The sequence below is a fragment of the Macaca nemestrina genome, chromosome 19 (assembly GCF_043159975.1).
Source record: "Macaca nemestrina isolate mMacNem1 chromosome 19, mMacNem.hap1, whole genome shotgun sequence".
Lineage (NCBI taxonomy): Eukaryota > Metazoa > Chordata > Mammalia > Primates > Cercopithecidae > Macaca > Macaca nemestrina.
This window is the reverse complement of record NC_092143.1, coordinates 6,479,848-6,495,561: the sequence shown is the minus strand read 5'-3', so window position 1 is coordinate 6,495,561 and position 15,714 is coordinate 6,479,848. Positions and strand designations below refer to the sequence as shown.

Below are 15,714 nucleotides of genomic sequence, written 5' to 3'. Positions count from 1 at the left end.
TATAATTAGTTTTGTTGAGTGTTTTTGCATCTAAGCTTATAAGAAATATTGGTCTACAGTTTTCTTTTTCTGTGTGCTATTTTTGTCTAATTTAGGTATGAAGGTAATAATAGCTTTATAAAATGCATTGGAAAATGTTTCTCCCTATTTTCCATCTATTTACTTCCATACATCTGTGGAAGTAAATGTGTAGAATTGGTATAAGTTCTTATTTAAATGTGTGGTAGAATTCTCCAGTGAAACCACCTGAACCTGGAAATTTATTTTTGAGATTATTAATAATGAATTAAATTTTATTAATGGTTATAGGAGTGTTCAAATTATTTATTTATGATTGTCAAGTTTGGTAGTTTGTGGTTTTCACGAGTTTGTCAGATGTTTTAGTGTTAAGTTTTTGGCAGTGTTCCCCTATTATCTTTTTAATGACTTAGGAATCTGAAGTGACATCTTCCTTTTCATTCCTGTTAGGGATAATGTGTATCTTCCCTATATTTATTTTTGTAAGTCTTGCTAGACGTCTGTTAATTTTATTAAATTTTTTGAGAAACCAGATTTTCATTGGTTCTTTCTATTTTTTCCTTGTTTAATGTTAATTATTTCTGCGCTTTATTAATTTCTTCCTTCTGCTACCTTTATATAATATATATTTTTATTTATTTCAGTTTCCATAAGGTAGTCATTTAATTTTTAATTTGAGACATTTCCTTGTTTATAATGCAAGCATTTAGTGCTATAAATATCATTCTCAGAACTGTTTTATATGAACCCCACATGTTTGATTGTCTTTTCATGTGTATTTATTTATTATTATTATTTTTTTTTTTTGAGACAGACTCTCGCTTTGTCACCAGGCTGGAGTGCAAGGGTGCGATTTTGGCTCACTGCAACCTCCGTCTCCCGGGTTCAAGTGATTCTCCTGTCTCAGCCTCCCTAGTAGCTGGGATTACAGGTGCCCGCCACCATGTCTGGCTAATTTTTGTATTTTTAGTAGAGATGGGATTTTGCCATGTTGGCCAGGCTGATCTCGAACTCCTGACCTCAGGTGATCCATCTGCCTTGGCCTCCCAAAGTGCTGGGATTACAGGCATAAGCCACCACACCTGGCCCGTTTATATTTATTTCTATGTATTTTCTATTTCTTTTGAGACATCTCGACCCATGGATTTAGAAGAGTTGTGTTTTTTTTTTCAGATGCTTAAAGATTTCCTGCTGTCATTCTGTTATTGATTTCTTGTTTGATTTTATTAAGTTAGATTACACTCTGCATAGTTTTTGTTCTTTTAGACTTATGCATTACATAAAGATATTTTGATCAAAGACAATTACATCTATGACAGTGATTCTGTAAGATTACAATATTGTATTTTTTGTACCTTTTCTATGTTTAGAAATGTTTAAATACACAATACTTATCACTGTGTTACAATTGCCTACAGAATTCAGTACGGTAACATGCGGTGCAGTTTTGTAGCATAGCAGCTATCTGCTATACCATATAACCTAGGTGTGTAGTAGGCTGTATCATCTAAGTTTGTGTTGGTGCACTCTATGATGTTCACAAAGCAATGAAATAGCTTAATGATGAATTTTTCCAAATGTATCCCCTTGGTAAGCAATGCATGATGGTATATATACTGAAGTCTATTTTATGGCTCAGAATGTAGTCTAACTTGGTGGATGTTTTATGGGTACTTGAAAAAAATGTGTACTCTCTTGTTGTTGACTGGAAGATATATATGATTATTTTATCTGATATATATAATCTAATATATATATAATCATATATATATGTCAATGAGATCCTGTTGGATTATTGTATTTTCAGATATTTAATATCCTTGTATATTTCCTGTCCTGTACCTGTATCAGTTGCTAAAATGGGTGTGATATTATGTTATAATTTTCTTTGTAGTCATTTCTTTTGCTCTGAACTCTATCAGGTATTAATATACCCAATTCTTGTTTTTAAAAATAACTGTTTGCATGGTATATCTTTTTTTCTAGTATTTTACTTTCAGTTTACCTAGGTCATTAAATTTGAAGGGCTTTCTTGTAAACAACGTACAGTTGGGTCTTGGTTTTACAACTGCTTTACCTATTTATTACTCGTTTCTTTCTAGGACTCCAGTGATAAGAAGGTTGACTATTTTGTTATTATTTTATCATATATTCCCGAGACTGCTAAATTTTTTTGAGACTATATTATCTCTGCTGTTTAGATTGAGTGAGTTCTATTGATCTGTCCTCAAGTTCACTGAGTGTGTTATTTATCGTTCACAATCTACTGTTAAACTCATCAAGTAAGTTTTGCTTATTGTATTTGCTAGGTCTATAATCTTTATTTCCTCTTTCTTTTTAATTTATACTTTTTGCTGAGAATTTTTTCAAGTAAATTTATATGATTGTTGAAGCTTTTTTTTTTTTTTTGATCGATGCTTTTAAATCCTTGTCAGATATTTCCAACATTCAATTTATCTCAGCATTGTCAATTGATTGTCTTTTCCAATGAAGTTTTGATTTCTTGCTTCTTGATTTCTGATTTTGGATTGTGTTCTGGCCATTTTGTCTATTATAATAGGAGAATGAGTCCTGCTTAAATATTTAGTAGGAAGCCTCACTGTTTATGTTTAACATGCATTTGCTAGCCTGCTTTTGTGGGCTGTATTTCAAATGATGGTTTAATTTTCAGACGCCTTGCAATATTATTTTGGTTTGCTTAGTTTATTTGGTGCTGATTTGGTTTCCACTGGTCCCTGCTGCTGTTGCCTGAAGGGGCAGGGTTTCTCCAGGCCACCTACTGTCTCTCAGTGGAGGAAGGAAGTCTCAGGTCTATGGGCGTGAAGAGGCTACGCTGGTTCAGTGCCTGTTGTGATGAGATCTTTCTGCCTTGGATAGAGAAGACTTTCCAAGCAGGTCACTTGCAGGAGTGGGACCTCCTGTATCAGTGCTCACCAGCCACCCATGTCTCTGGGGAAAAGTCTCATGTCTGTGGGGACAAAGAGGCTTCTTTGGCTGGGCCACATTTTATGGTGAACTCTCTTTGGGCAATGCCCATAAGCCACCCTGCTTTTCTGGGCCAGAACGGGAGTCAAAAGTCCACAGGGATAAGGAGGATTTCCTAGTGTATAGATTTTCTCTTGTTTCCTTTACAAATAATCATAAACTGAGTGGGTTAAGCAACTCAAATATATTATCTTATAGTCCTGAGGTTAAGAATCTCTCACATATCTCAGTGGAATAAGATCAAGGTTGACAGGGCTGCATTCTTATAGGTTTGGAGTACTATTCATTTCCTTGTCTGTTGACGCTTCTAGAGGCCAAGTATATTCCTGGTCTCATGGCCCCTTCCCCATCTTTAAAGTTAACAATGGCAGGTAAGGTCCGTTTCACATTGCATCACTCTGACCTGCCTTCTGCCTTCTTTTCCAGTGTTAAGAAGCCATGTGATAACATTGGACTTACCTAGACAACCCAGGATAATCTCTTATTCCAAGTTTCATCACATCTGCAAAGTCCCTTCTACCTCATGAAATGACATATTCACAAGTTACAGTGATTGGGATATGGACACTGGGCCAAGTCACTTGTGGCATAGTCCCTTTCACCAGTAACCCCAGTTTCTCTGCTGTCTGCGAGTGAAAAAAAGGGATGAAATCCTTAGGGACAAAGGGGCTTCCTGAGTTGGGACACTTGTTGTGGTGGAATGCCTCTAGATTGTACCACCCTGTCACCTGGTGTGTCAGAGAGGAGCCTCCAGACAATGGAGGCCTGTGGAGGACAGTTCTACTAATCACTTTTTTATTTTGATACTAGACATAGTGCTTACTTTCTTGCATTAATTTTACTAGGTGTATTTAATTATACTCATAATTGACAAAAAGGTATACATTTGAGGTGTACAATGGGATGGTTTGATGTACGAATACACCATGAAATGATTGCCACAATCAAAGTCATGAACAAATCCATCACCTGGCCCCTTATTGTTAGGGTTTCCTATCGATCCCCTATCAGTGGTGCTGAGCTCAAGGAATAAAGCTACCTGGGATACCTCTGCTGCTGTGTTGGAGGTGGGAGGCATGAATTCTGGCTGCCTTGTCTGGTAGGTCACCTACGATGCCTTGCCACTGTGTTGATCCTCTACTCCTGGAGCCCCCAACTAGTTCCTCTTTCCTTTAACATATTTCAGAGACCTCTTTTAGTTGCCTCTTTTCTTATTTCCAAGGCTTAAATTTATACTTAGGAGGATAGCAGGGAGAGACAAATCTACTACATCTCATCTACACAAGAAGTCATCTGTTCCTTTTCTTATATTTCAAAGCTCTCTCCTTGAGTTATGCACATATTGAGGATATTTATGTCTTCTGGTTGAATTGACCACTTTTTCAATATGCAACATTACTCTTTATCAATGGTAAGGTTTTTTTCCAGATGCTTATTTCGTCAGATATTAATATAGCCACCTCAGTTTTATTTCTGCATGATATATCTTTCCCCATCATTTTACTTTTAACCTATGTCACTGGAAGGAAAAAAACCTGATTAAAAAATGGGTAAAGAACCTGAATAGACATTTCTCAAAAGCAAACATATGAAGAGCTATGTGAAAAAAATGCCCAACATCATTAATAATAAGGAAAAAGGAAAATTAAAAGTTTCACAAGGGGATATAACCCCATATTTGTTAGAATGGCTACTATAAAAAAGACATAATATAACAAGTGTTGCAGAGAATGTGGAGAAAAAAGGACACTTTATTCCTCAGTACCCCGTTGTGGGGATGTAGGTTAGTATAACCACACACAATATGGAGGTTCTTCAGAGAATTTAAAATAGGACTATCAGATGATACAACAATCCCACTTCTGGGCATATAGCCAAAGAAAATGAAATCAGTATGGTGCAGAGATATTTGCATGCCTATATTTATTGCAGCATTATTCTCAACGGCCCAGATATGAAGTCAACCTAAGTGTCTATCAGCTGATGAATGAATTTGAAAATGTGGTATAATACACAATGGAATACTGTTTAGCCTTAATAAAGAATGAAATTCTGTCAGTCGTGAAAACGTGAATGGCAAATACCACCTGTTTTCACTTACATGTGGAATCTAAAACAGTTGAACTCATAGAAGCAGAGAGTAGAAAGGTGGTTACCAGACAGTAGGAAGGGGCAGGGGAGAAACTGGTGAAAGGCTACAAAGTTTTATTTACAGAGGAGACATATGCTTTTTGGATTCATTGCACAGCTTAGTGACTACAGTTAATAAAAATGTATTACATATTTCATATTACATATTTCTCCATTCCTTTAAATAATCACTCCATTTTGTTCTGATCTGCAAGATTTCTTATAATTATTCTACTGTAATTCATATTTTTTTCCTCAGTATATAGTGTTTCCTTTTCTCTCACTGCCTTTAAGATTCTTTTTCTTTGTTTTAAATATTTATTCATTGATTGGTTTGCTTGGTGTTCATCCTCCTTGGAGGATCTCTGAGTTACCTGAGTTTGTGGCCTGACATTTTTTATTATATTTGGAATTTCTCTGCCATTTTCTTTTCAATATGTTTTCTTCTACTGATTACCTTTTCTCTTCCAATTCTGGGACTAAAATTACACATATATATTAGATATTTTGATATTGCTCCACCATTTTTGGTGCTCTATTATTTTTATCAATGTTGTTGCACATTTGATGATTCTTTCTTCAGCCAGGTCAAGTCTACTAATAAGACTATCAAAGGAATTCTTCATCTCTAGGATTTCCATTCTACTTTTTCTTGTAATTTCTACCTCTCTGCTGAAATCCCTCATCTGTTCCTGAATTGTTCATCTGTTCCACTGGGTTATTTAACACATACATCACATTCATTTTACTCCCCATTCTGACAGTTGTAGCATCTGGGTCATTTCTACATCTAGATATGTTAATTGTTTTATTTTGACAATAGGTTGTGTTTTAAGTTGGTATGTCTCTGTTTTCACTGAATGTTGAATAGTATGTAAGGAATATCAGAGACTGAAATAAATAGTATTTATATCTAGAAATGAACATGCTTCTTCTGTTTTAAGCTAATTAGAACTGAAAGTGACATCAATCTGGTGAGGATCTGGGCTGGATTTGGGATTTATGGTTGCTATGGTTATGCTTAGTGCATCAAAATCTTCAAATTCTTCTAACTGTAGGTTGTTTAGTGTATTGTTCCTAGGATACTGGCTGTGGCCCCTGGGAGTTTTTCTAAATGTTTGTTTCATTCACAGCTGTGGGCATTTTCTGCATACCTGCATTACAGAGGAGTTTCTCTCTACATCCTTACCCGTCTCCCACAGGTAGCCTTCTACTGCTGACTATGCGTTGCTTCCTATGGTGGTGGAGCGTGTACAGTTTTCTATTGTGTTGATCCAGCTTCCACGTAGGTAGCTGAAACAGTCCCAGTTATGTGTCTTTCCTAGCATTCCTGCCTTGCCTTACAATGGCAGTCAATCTCCTGTTTTACATGGTGGGTTCTTGCTCAGGGACAGAGTCTCCTCCCTCTTTGCCTGCTGTTTCAAGCCCCTTCTCGTGTTGGTGTAGAACCTTGGACACAAGACTGTTTCCGACCCTCCTGTGAGGTAACGGGTTGTTTCCTCCTCACTGCAACCACAGTGGCTTAAGTTAGTTCTTGCGTCTCCCCCAGCTGTAGAGAAACTTGCACTCCTCCTCCAGCCAGCCAGTGTTTTCTCTGTGATCCTGAGAGAGAGGCTTTGCAACCTTCCTACTCACCTCCCTTCCCAAAGATTTTAGACTTTTGTAGGTAGAAGAGAAGATCAGGCAGTTGGCAGGGCCTTGTGCCTTCCACCTCTTCCACCCTCGACTACTGTTCATCTCCTTTGAGTGTGGGAGTGACAGGATTTGCTGCCCCTCTTCCAGCACCGTAAACCTTTCCATTGCTAAGAGAGAAGGGACAAGGCTGGGAGGTAGAACCACATACCTTTCCCTTAGTGGGGGCCAATCCCTTCCTTCATTTCTGCACCGATACAGGAGTCTCTTTCCAGTCTTCCCACAATTATTTCCTTGAGCACTCGATGGATTCTGTGAGTCGGGATTCCTCCTTGTCTCTGGGGTTTCCATGATTTTTGTTTATGCTGTTTACTCCAGCTCACACTCAGCCAATAGCAATATATTCCAATTTTAAGTGCATTCTTTGGTGGCTGTCTGATGACCACTATTTCTTTCCAAGTATAACATAATACTCTAGGTCATTCATTCTGTTTCTCTTCACAGTGATCTGATTTCCCTTGAATTTTGGGTGTAATTGTTGCTAAGAAACCTCAGCTTTTTGATAGGCCAAGGTGGAAGAAAATATTTGCAAACAATGCATCCAATAAAAGATCAGTACTAGAATATATAAGGAACTCAAACAGCTCAGTATCAGAAAAACCCAAATAATTCTATTTTTTAAAAATGAGCAAGTGATCTGAATAAACATTTCTCAAAAGAAGACAAACAAATGGCCAACAGGTATGTGAAAAAATGTTCAACATCACTAATCATCAGGGAAATGCAAATTAAAACCACAATGAGATATCATTCAACCCCAGTTAAAATGGATTCTATCAAAAAATAACAAATGCTGGCAAGGATAGGAAGAAGGGCGAACATTCATATGCCATTGGTGGGAATGTAAAGTAGTACAGCCATTACAGAAAGCAGTATGGAGGTTTCACTCTAAAAACAAAAATAGAACTACCGTATGATCCAGCAGTCCCACCACTGAGTACATTTCCAAGAGAAAACAAATCAGCACATGAAAGGGATATCTACACTCCCATGTTTATTGCAGCACTGTTCATAATATCTAAGATAGGAATCTACGTAAGTGTCCATCAACGGATGAAAGTATAAGGAAAATTTGGTAAACGTACACAAGAAAATGCATTTAGCTTTTTAAAAGAAGGAAATCCTGTCATTTGAAACCACATGGGAGGATGTGAAGGACATTATGTTCAGTGAAATAAGTCAGGCAAATAAATTGCATGTTCTCACTTATACGTAGGAGCAAAAAACTGGATCTTGTGGAAGTAGAAAGTAGAACAATAGTTCCCAAAGACTGAGAAGGGCATGGGAGAAGGTGAGATAAAGAGAAGTTGGTTAATGGGTTCAAAAATACAGTTAAATGGAAGGAATAATTTCCAGTATTCAGTGGTATTATAGGAAAATAATTTAGTGTGCATTTCAAAATAGCTAGATGAGAAGAAGTATAATGTTTCCAACACAAAGAATGGATAAATGTTTGAGACTGTGTATATCCCACTTACCTTGACTTGACAATTACACACTGTATACATATATCAAAATATCACATGCACCCCAAACACATTTGCAACTATGATATATCAACACAATAAGCCAAAATAGAAGTTATGATTTCTTATGTTATAGTAAGAATAACGCTCTACTTTTGTACATCCCTGGGAGAGGCAGAATGTCCAGGCTATGGTCTTTAAGGGCCAAACATCTGGATAAATGTTGCTGAATTCTGTCATGTTTTGAGCTTTTTCCAAATCCATAAATCTTAAGAATCTAGTTGACAAACTTTAGAAAGACAATTTTGTGTCCTATGTAGATTTGAATAAATAAAAACATTAAGGTGGATAACAGAGTGACATGGATAAAACCCATCTTCTTGAAACTATGTGCACTTTTACTTTTGTAAAAATTATATTTATCCACCTTATCACAATTATTAACTGAACTTATTGGCTAATTAGTAGTTTTCCATTTCATTTTCCTTTCATAGACTCACCTAGGGTATAACTGAACAACGTAGCAATAACTCACCCATGTCAAAGCTTAAAATATTTACTTATAAAGTATGTGTCTCACAGTGCAAATAAACCTAGACCTAGTTAATTGAGAGAGTTAAATAATTATATTAAAATTTGCCTTTTTATTTTTGACCTTTTACATATCTTTATCTGTTTTATATGGCCATTTATTCTCCCATCTAAATGTCTAAAAGATTAAAATTGCATTTTATGCTTCATTAAACTATACATTAGGATTCCTGAGATTCAGAATTAAAGTGACATTATTATGAATAAAATGATTGAAGCATAATTATGGTATAATTACCAACTATTAAGATACTTAACCTAGATGGTTGTGTCAATAAACATAACCTTTTTTTTCCAATTTTTATTAAAGAGTCAAATTATAAATATACTTCATGTTTTAATTAGCTATTTCTTCTGGTTTTAACTCATTTTTATCAGAAAAATAATAATGACTTCATTTTAATCTTAAGGTAAATGCACATCCTAAGTATAACCTTGGGATAAGAGAAAGTTTGCATGACTTACGATGCTAGATGTCATTATTGATGAACTTGTCCAGGGAGTATAAAGCACACATTGAAATGTTCCCACTGTTTTCCACTCAGTGGCTCATTCATTATTCACTTTCTGCCTCTATAAAATTAGCCAGTGGACCCTTTACAGGGAAGGATGGCTATTCTTACCAAAACTTCTAATTTCATTCTAATCTAGTCAAACACATGCTGTAGTGTTATATTAGTAATGCCCAATTAGCAAGGCCTAGGGTAGAAAATAGAAAAAAAAAAAAAAAAAGGCAAATACAAGTCATTCCTAGTAAAGTCGTGTAATCTCACTCATCAACAGCTTTGCTTATCTTCACTAAAACAGCAAACTGGAAGTTGTGAGAAAAAGAAAAGTGAGTCAGTGGGTCATGGTTCCTAGACAACATACAGTTTCTGAGCCAATGTGTTTTACTTAAGGCCTTATAAGGACAATGACTTGTCCCAAAGCAGAACCTTGTTCAAAGTAGGAATTCAATATAAGTTCATTCAGTGAATGGATTGAATAATATGATACTCTGAATTTTCTATGCAAAACTTACAGGCATATGTATTATATATAATAATATTTTGCCATATTTATTAAATTATTCACTCACATATACTCTCTATCATGTGACAGACACTGCCCAGGGTGCTGAAAATCCTTAATTCATTCTTGATACCCTCTCCAAGCACTTCAGGGATAAAATGAGTTTGCTGAGATGGAATTATCTTTGGGTGGGTGTGACTGGGACACAGCTTGAATGTACCTAGGGTCTCAGAATATTCTGCATTGTGACCTGTGTGCCAATAACCTGGACATTTTACATGGTTAAAATTTATTGAGTTACGTAATTATGTATTTTTTTGTATGCATCTTAAAAACCTTTTTACATGGGATTTGTGAATTGACTTTCACAGACACAACGTATTTGGTTTGAGGGTCAAAGTGCAAGTTGTAGAGGACTAATAAACGTCCAAGATTGCGTGCCAATTAAAATACAGGAAACCCAGTTAAATTAGAATTTCGATAAATACTGACTTTTCCTATAAGTATGCTCCAAATATTTCATGAACACACTTATAATAAAAAGTATTTGACTAAGTGTCTTATAAATTCTGCAAATTTTGTTTTCTAAGTCAGGCAATCTTAATCGGAAGTAATCCACAATCACTGTAAATCAGTAATAAAATATTGCTTTTTTGTTTTTTACAGTTATATAGTATTTGCCACCTATCTTGAAACAGCTTACATTTTCCTTGTAATACTGTGAAGCTGTTATAAATCTACTCTAGCTAGAGAAATTTGCAAGACATATTTTTAATTACAAAAGAAAGATCACCAGGCTTGGTTTTCAAGAATTAACCAGGAAAATTAAGCAGGAGGTAGAATGAGAAGAATAAAATTATCACATAGTAACTCCAACAACTGCCTTAAATTAATATTGTGCAGCTTTCTAAAATCAAACAATAACAGTTTAAACCTATTATAAATAATGTATTAATTCTACAGGTAGCTTTTACTGTTGCAGTTCACTGTGGTCATTCTACTTATTATTAACTTTCCACATTTATGATATACAGATTGTGTTTGCCTTCTTGGCTCATTCTAGAAGTTTGTTGTACATTGGGTGAAAAACCAAGGACAACCTGAAGAACTCACTCACCTTGTCACTGGTTCCTGCTGGTAGAATTCTTATGCCTAGAAGTGCCATGTGGAATAATTTACTTTGTATAGGAAACTGGTGAAAAGTTTAGTGAATTAACTAAAATAATTTTACTTTTGTTTCAAATATATGGAGGCTGCATATGTCTTCTAGCAGTTCAGAATGATATTCTGAAAATAAATTCCCATTGATATTTTGTTGGTTTTCCACGAAATGGCCAAAGGCGTGAAAACTTTTAATATTATTTTGTAATGATTCAATAACCAGGTTATCAGTTGATTCTGTTTTATTGTATACCCTGTAAAAACTTTTTAAAATATAGGACAACCACAGGGTATATTCTCACAGTCAGTTGTACTTTTCTTTCTTTTTTTTTTCCTTTTTCTGAGGCAGAGTCTTGCTTTGTCGCCCAAGCTGGAGTGCAGCACCACGATCTCAGCTAACTGCAACCTCTGCCTCCCAGGTTCAAGCGATTTTCATACCCCAATCTCCTGCGCCACCACACCCGGCTAATTTTTTATTTGTAGTAAAGATGGAGTTTCACCATATTGGCCAGGCTGGTCTCAAACTTCTGACCTCAAGAGATCTGCCCACTTTGGCCTCCCAAAGTGTTGGGATTACAGGCGTGAGCCACTGCGCCCAGTCAGTCAATTGTATTTTATTCTTCAAGTGCTTTTTATCTAAAGTCCTTTTGCACAATAACAATTATTGTTGTTTTTATACCTAATATGGAAACATTATAAGTAAGTGATGTTTGGTAAAGAAATTCTATTTTTGTCCATTTAAAGCACTGAGAAAACAAAGCTCATAACCATCAAACCTTGGCAAAGATAATGATCTATAGTTCACCAGAGTCTAAGCTATACTTTGAGTATTATACTTTATATTTTTTATGCACAATATTGCATCATGATAAGTTGAAAACATTAATGTACCCCTAAGTATCCATAAAGATCAAGGCGTCAGAGAAATATAGAATCATTTTTTTTATGAACAAGTGGCCTACTTCACCGAAAATTGTTATATAACATAAATCCAGCATTTAATGGTGCACAAAGTGTGTCACTATATGTATATGCTCTCTAGAACGCCATCTTCAGATTGTTCCTAACAAAAATTCTATGGAAGCTTGCAAGAGTTAATTTTATCTTCAGAAGAGCCTAACTATCTAGCCATGAAGTTGTTTAAAGGCTGGAGTACAGGGAGATTATTCTGTTTACTGAGAAAATGCTGTAAAATCCTTGTACAGTTTTAAGCCTGTGTCTTCATTCTTCATGTTTCCACTTACACGGTTGTCATCAGCAAGCATTTGTTTTCAGTTTACCAGTGAACCTAATGTAATATAGTGCAACTTTCTGTTGAATAAGGGAAGAGTACTTTGAAAACAATTAGAATTTAAATTAACCTACTTTTAAAATTTGTTAATATTTTTAAATTTATTTGATTGTCTGTCACAAATCTATGACAATGGCAAAATGGATACAGGCTACTAACAGTAATACATTGTCTGCCTGTTAAAAATTCTATAACAAAGGAAAATAACACATATGTAAGTCAGTGAATGCTCAAAACCTCTTATGAAGGAGTAAAAATTGCAAAACATGTTGATTCTTAATTCTGAATATGAATATACGAGCTACATGAATGTAAATATTTATGCTGTATAGATATAACATTTAATAATGTATGCAAGATGGTTTTCTGCTATGGAGTCTATGAGCTACCTTAAAGCACTAACAAATAAAGTTATGTTACTATGATTGCAATGAAATGGCTCAAGCTACTCCCCATTTTCAGAAAGAAGTTTATTTAATGTACAAAAAGTATGAATAGAACCAAAAGTAAATAAACATTATCACATTTCTTTACACTACTATCTAGTTCTTTATATTAACTTTACCATTCAGATAATAGAAAGTAGGTGGCAATTTAGGGATTGGGAAAGAGATAAACCCCCCCCCCCAAAAAAAAGTCCTTTCTACCACATGCATTCTTCTACACTGTGTATATCTGCGCTCACAGAATTGGCTTCTTTCACTTCTCCACATGCAGGGATTCAGTTGAAAAAAAAAAAACCAACTGGACCTGCTCAACAGCTGAGGGAAACTGGAAATGATGAGTCCACATCTCGGTGCACTGCCATACAATTAAAACAACGGTGTATCTACCGACTTATAATTTTTAGGGATTGCAAGCAAGGCTTTTTCTTGAAGTTGAACCAAAAACAACTCCCTGTGTCCCATAGACTTTGTAATATGTGCAGGAACATAAGGATACTGAGGAGGTTCAACATGCGCTCTCCATCAGTGACCAATGCAGCCATCAATCACCCAGTCTTCAGAGCTCCATCTTGATCACCCATTGTCTCTGACATTAAGCATTTTAGTCCTCCAACTTCATCTTCTTCTGGGTTAAGTTCGCGACCAGGCGATCTGAAGAAAGTTGTTCCTAGCTGTAGCAGTAACACATGGGGTAGCCGGGGCTCATGTCCAAGCGGAGCCCTTTCTGGAGTCTTCTGCATTCTAATTTTATCAAATCCTTTCCTCATGCACTCAAATCTGGCTGCAACCGAGCTGTCCTTCACACAGAGGGGCTCTTTTGTACCAAAAGTATTCATTGATAAGAGGATGCAACTTGATGGTGTGCTCTAGGGTGAGGGGCTGGGTCTGCTGGATGTACTTGCTGCCCAATGACTGAACCCCGGGGCCAGCCATTCTGTGAGCAATTGGGTGGTGCCATAGACAAGCTGGTGAGCTCAACCCTGGAGGACAGCACGGAGGGGGAGGCAGGGCGCACGGTTAAGTTATCTGCAACCCACTCAGCAGCCACTGCCTGCCATTAACAGGAGACTCAAGAGAAGGCCAAAGCTCTTTCTAATCATAAATTTCATAGAAACTAGAGAAGAGCTGGCAAAATGGAAAAAAATTACTCCGTTAACCATGTGTTTAGACTTGACTAATAAATTTTGGAATCTGTATCATTATTCGCTACTAGGCATTCAATAAATATTCTAGACATTGTTTTATAGTCTTTTTTTTCTTCAATTTATAATTTTCAAATAAAATTATATATATATTTATCTTATGCAACACGATGTTTTGAAATATGAATACATGGTGGAATGGCAAAACCAAACTAATTGACATGCATTTCCTCACTAATATTTTGTGGTGAGAACCCTTAAAATCTACTCTCTTCGCAATTTTCGAGAATAAATTGTTATTAATTATAGTCAGTATGTTGTACAATAGATTCCTTGACCTTATTTCTCATAACAGACATTTTGTAATCAATATCACCCTCATTCCAGCCTCTAGTGACCACTGTTCTATTCTCTACTTCCATGAGTTTAACTTTTTGAGAATCCGCATATAAGTGAGATCATGTGACATTTCCCTGTGACTGGTTTGTTGAACTTAACATAATCCTACAGGTTCATCCATGTTGTCACAAATGACATGATTTTATTATTTTCCAAGGCTAAATAGTATTCTATGGTGTATCATATCACATTGTCTGTATTCATTCATCATTTGATGAAGACTTGGATTGATTCCGTATCTTGGTTTTTGTGGATAATGCTGCAGTGAATATGGGAATGCAAGTATCTCTTTGACATGTTGATTTAATTTCCTGCAGATGTATACCAGTAGTGGTTTGCTAGATCATATGGTAGCTCTATTTTCGATTTTTTTAAAAACCTCCAAACCATTATCCATAATGGCTGTACCGACCTATATTCCCACCAACAGTGTGCAAGGGTTTTCCTTTCTCCATTTCCTTTCCAATATGTATCTTCTGACTTCTTGGTAATAGACATTCTAATATGTTTGAGGTGGTATCTCATTGTGATTTTAATTTACATTTCTCTGGTAATTAGTGATGCTGTTTTTTTGTAAAATACCTGTTGGCCATTTGTATGTCTTCTTTTGAGAAATGCCTACTCAGTTCCTTTGCCCATTTTTAAAGAGGGTTATTTGTTTTTGTGCTATGGAGTTGCTTGAGTTCCCTAAGTATCTTAGATACCTTATCAGATGTATGGTTTGCAAATATTTTCTCACAACGCTGGTTATCTTTTCACTCTGTTAATTGTTTCCTTTGTTGTGCAGGAGCTTTTTTAGTTTGATATAACCCCATTTGTCTACGTTCATTTTTATTGGCAGTGCTTTTGGGGTCTTACCCCAAAACATCATTGCCCAGACCAACGTCACAAAGTCTTCCTCTTATGTTTTAAATTGAGTTTAAATTGGTTCTTCATAGTTTGTCATTCTTGTCATTGCTTTTATATATCCCTGCTCATATTCTGATAGGCTGAACCAAACTGAGGGCCAGAAGGCAAAGGGGTCCTTTTGAAGAGTCAGATCATGGGACTTACAGCAGGTGGAGAGTAGATCTGATGGAGAAGTGGGAGGTACCTGGGACTTCCTATGAATTTCTTTACTGTGCAGGACACCCCTCTTTTGGAGAGATTAAAGATGCTCGTATATGGGTTGAAGAACTACTCTTGACTTGCTTTTTCATTGAAATTGGCTGTTTGAACATCTTTAACTCATTACATATTTAACCTTAAGTTGTTGGATTCCCCTTTCAGGTTGAATAAATGATTTCTAACTGAATCCTTGCCTTTGAATTTTGATGCATATTTGGATGAAACTGTGTTTTGGGATTATAGTTTCAGCCTAGGCATCCAAGCCGGCATTACCA

The 15,714-nt window shown here is 36.0% G+C and overlaps 1 long non-coding RNA gene and 1 pseudogene across 2 annotated transcripts in view; both read right to left on the bottom strand.

Annotated features, from left to right (window-relative positions):
- Window positions 1-15,714, bottom strand: part of LOC105489339 (uncharacterized) — a 273,282-nt gene that overhangs the window by 50,445 nt on the left and 207,123 nt on the right. The gene's annotated exons all lie outside the window — the stretch shown is intronic.
- Window positions 893-14,453, bottom strand: LOC105489359 (cleavage and polyadenylation specificity factor subunit 5 pseudogene; annotated as a pseudogene).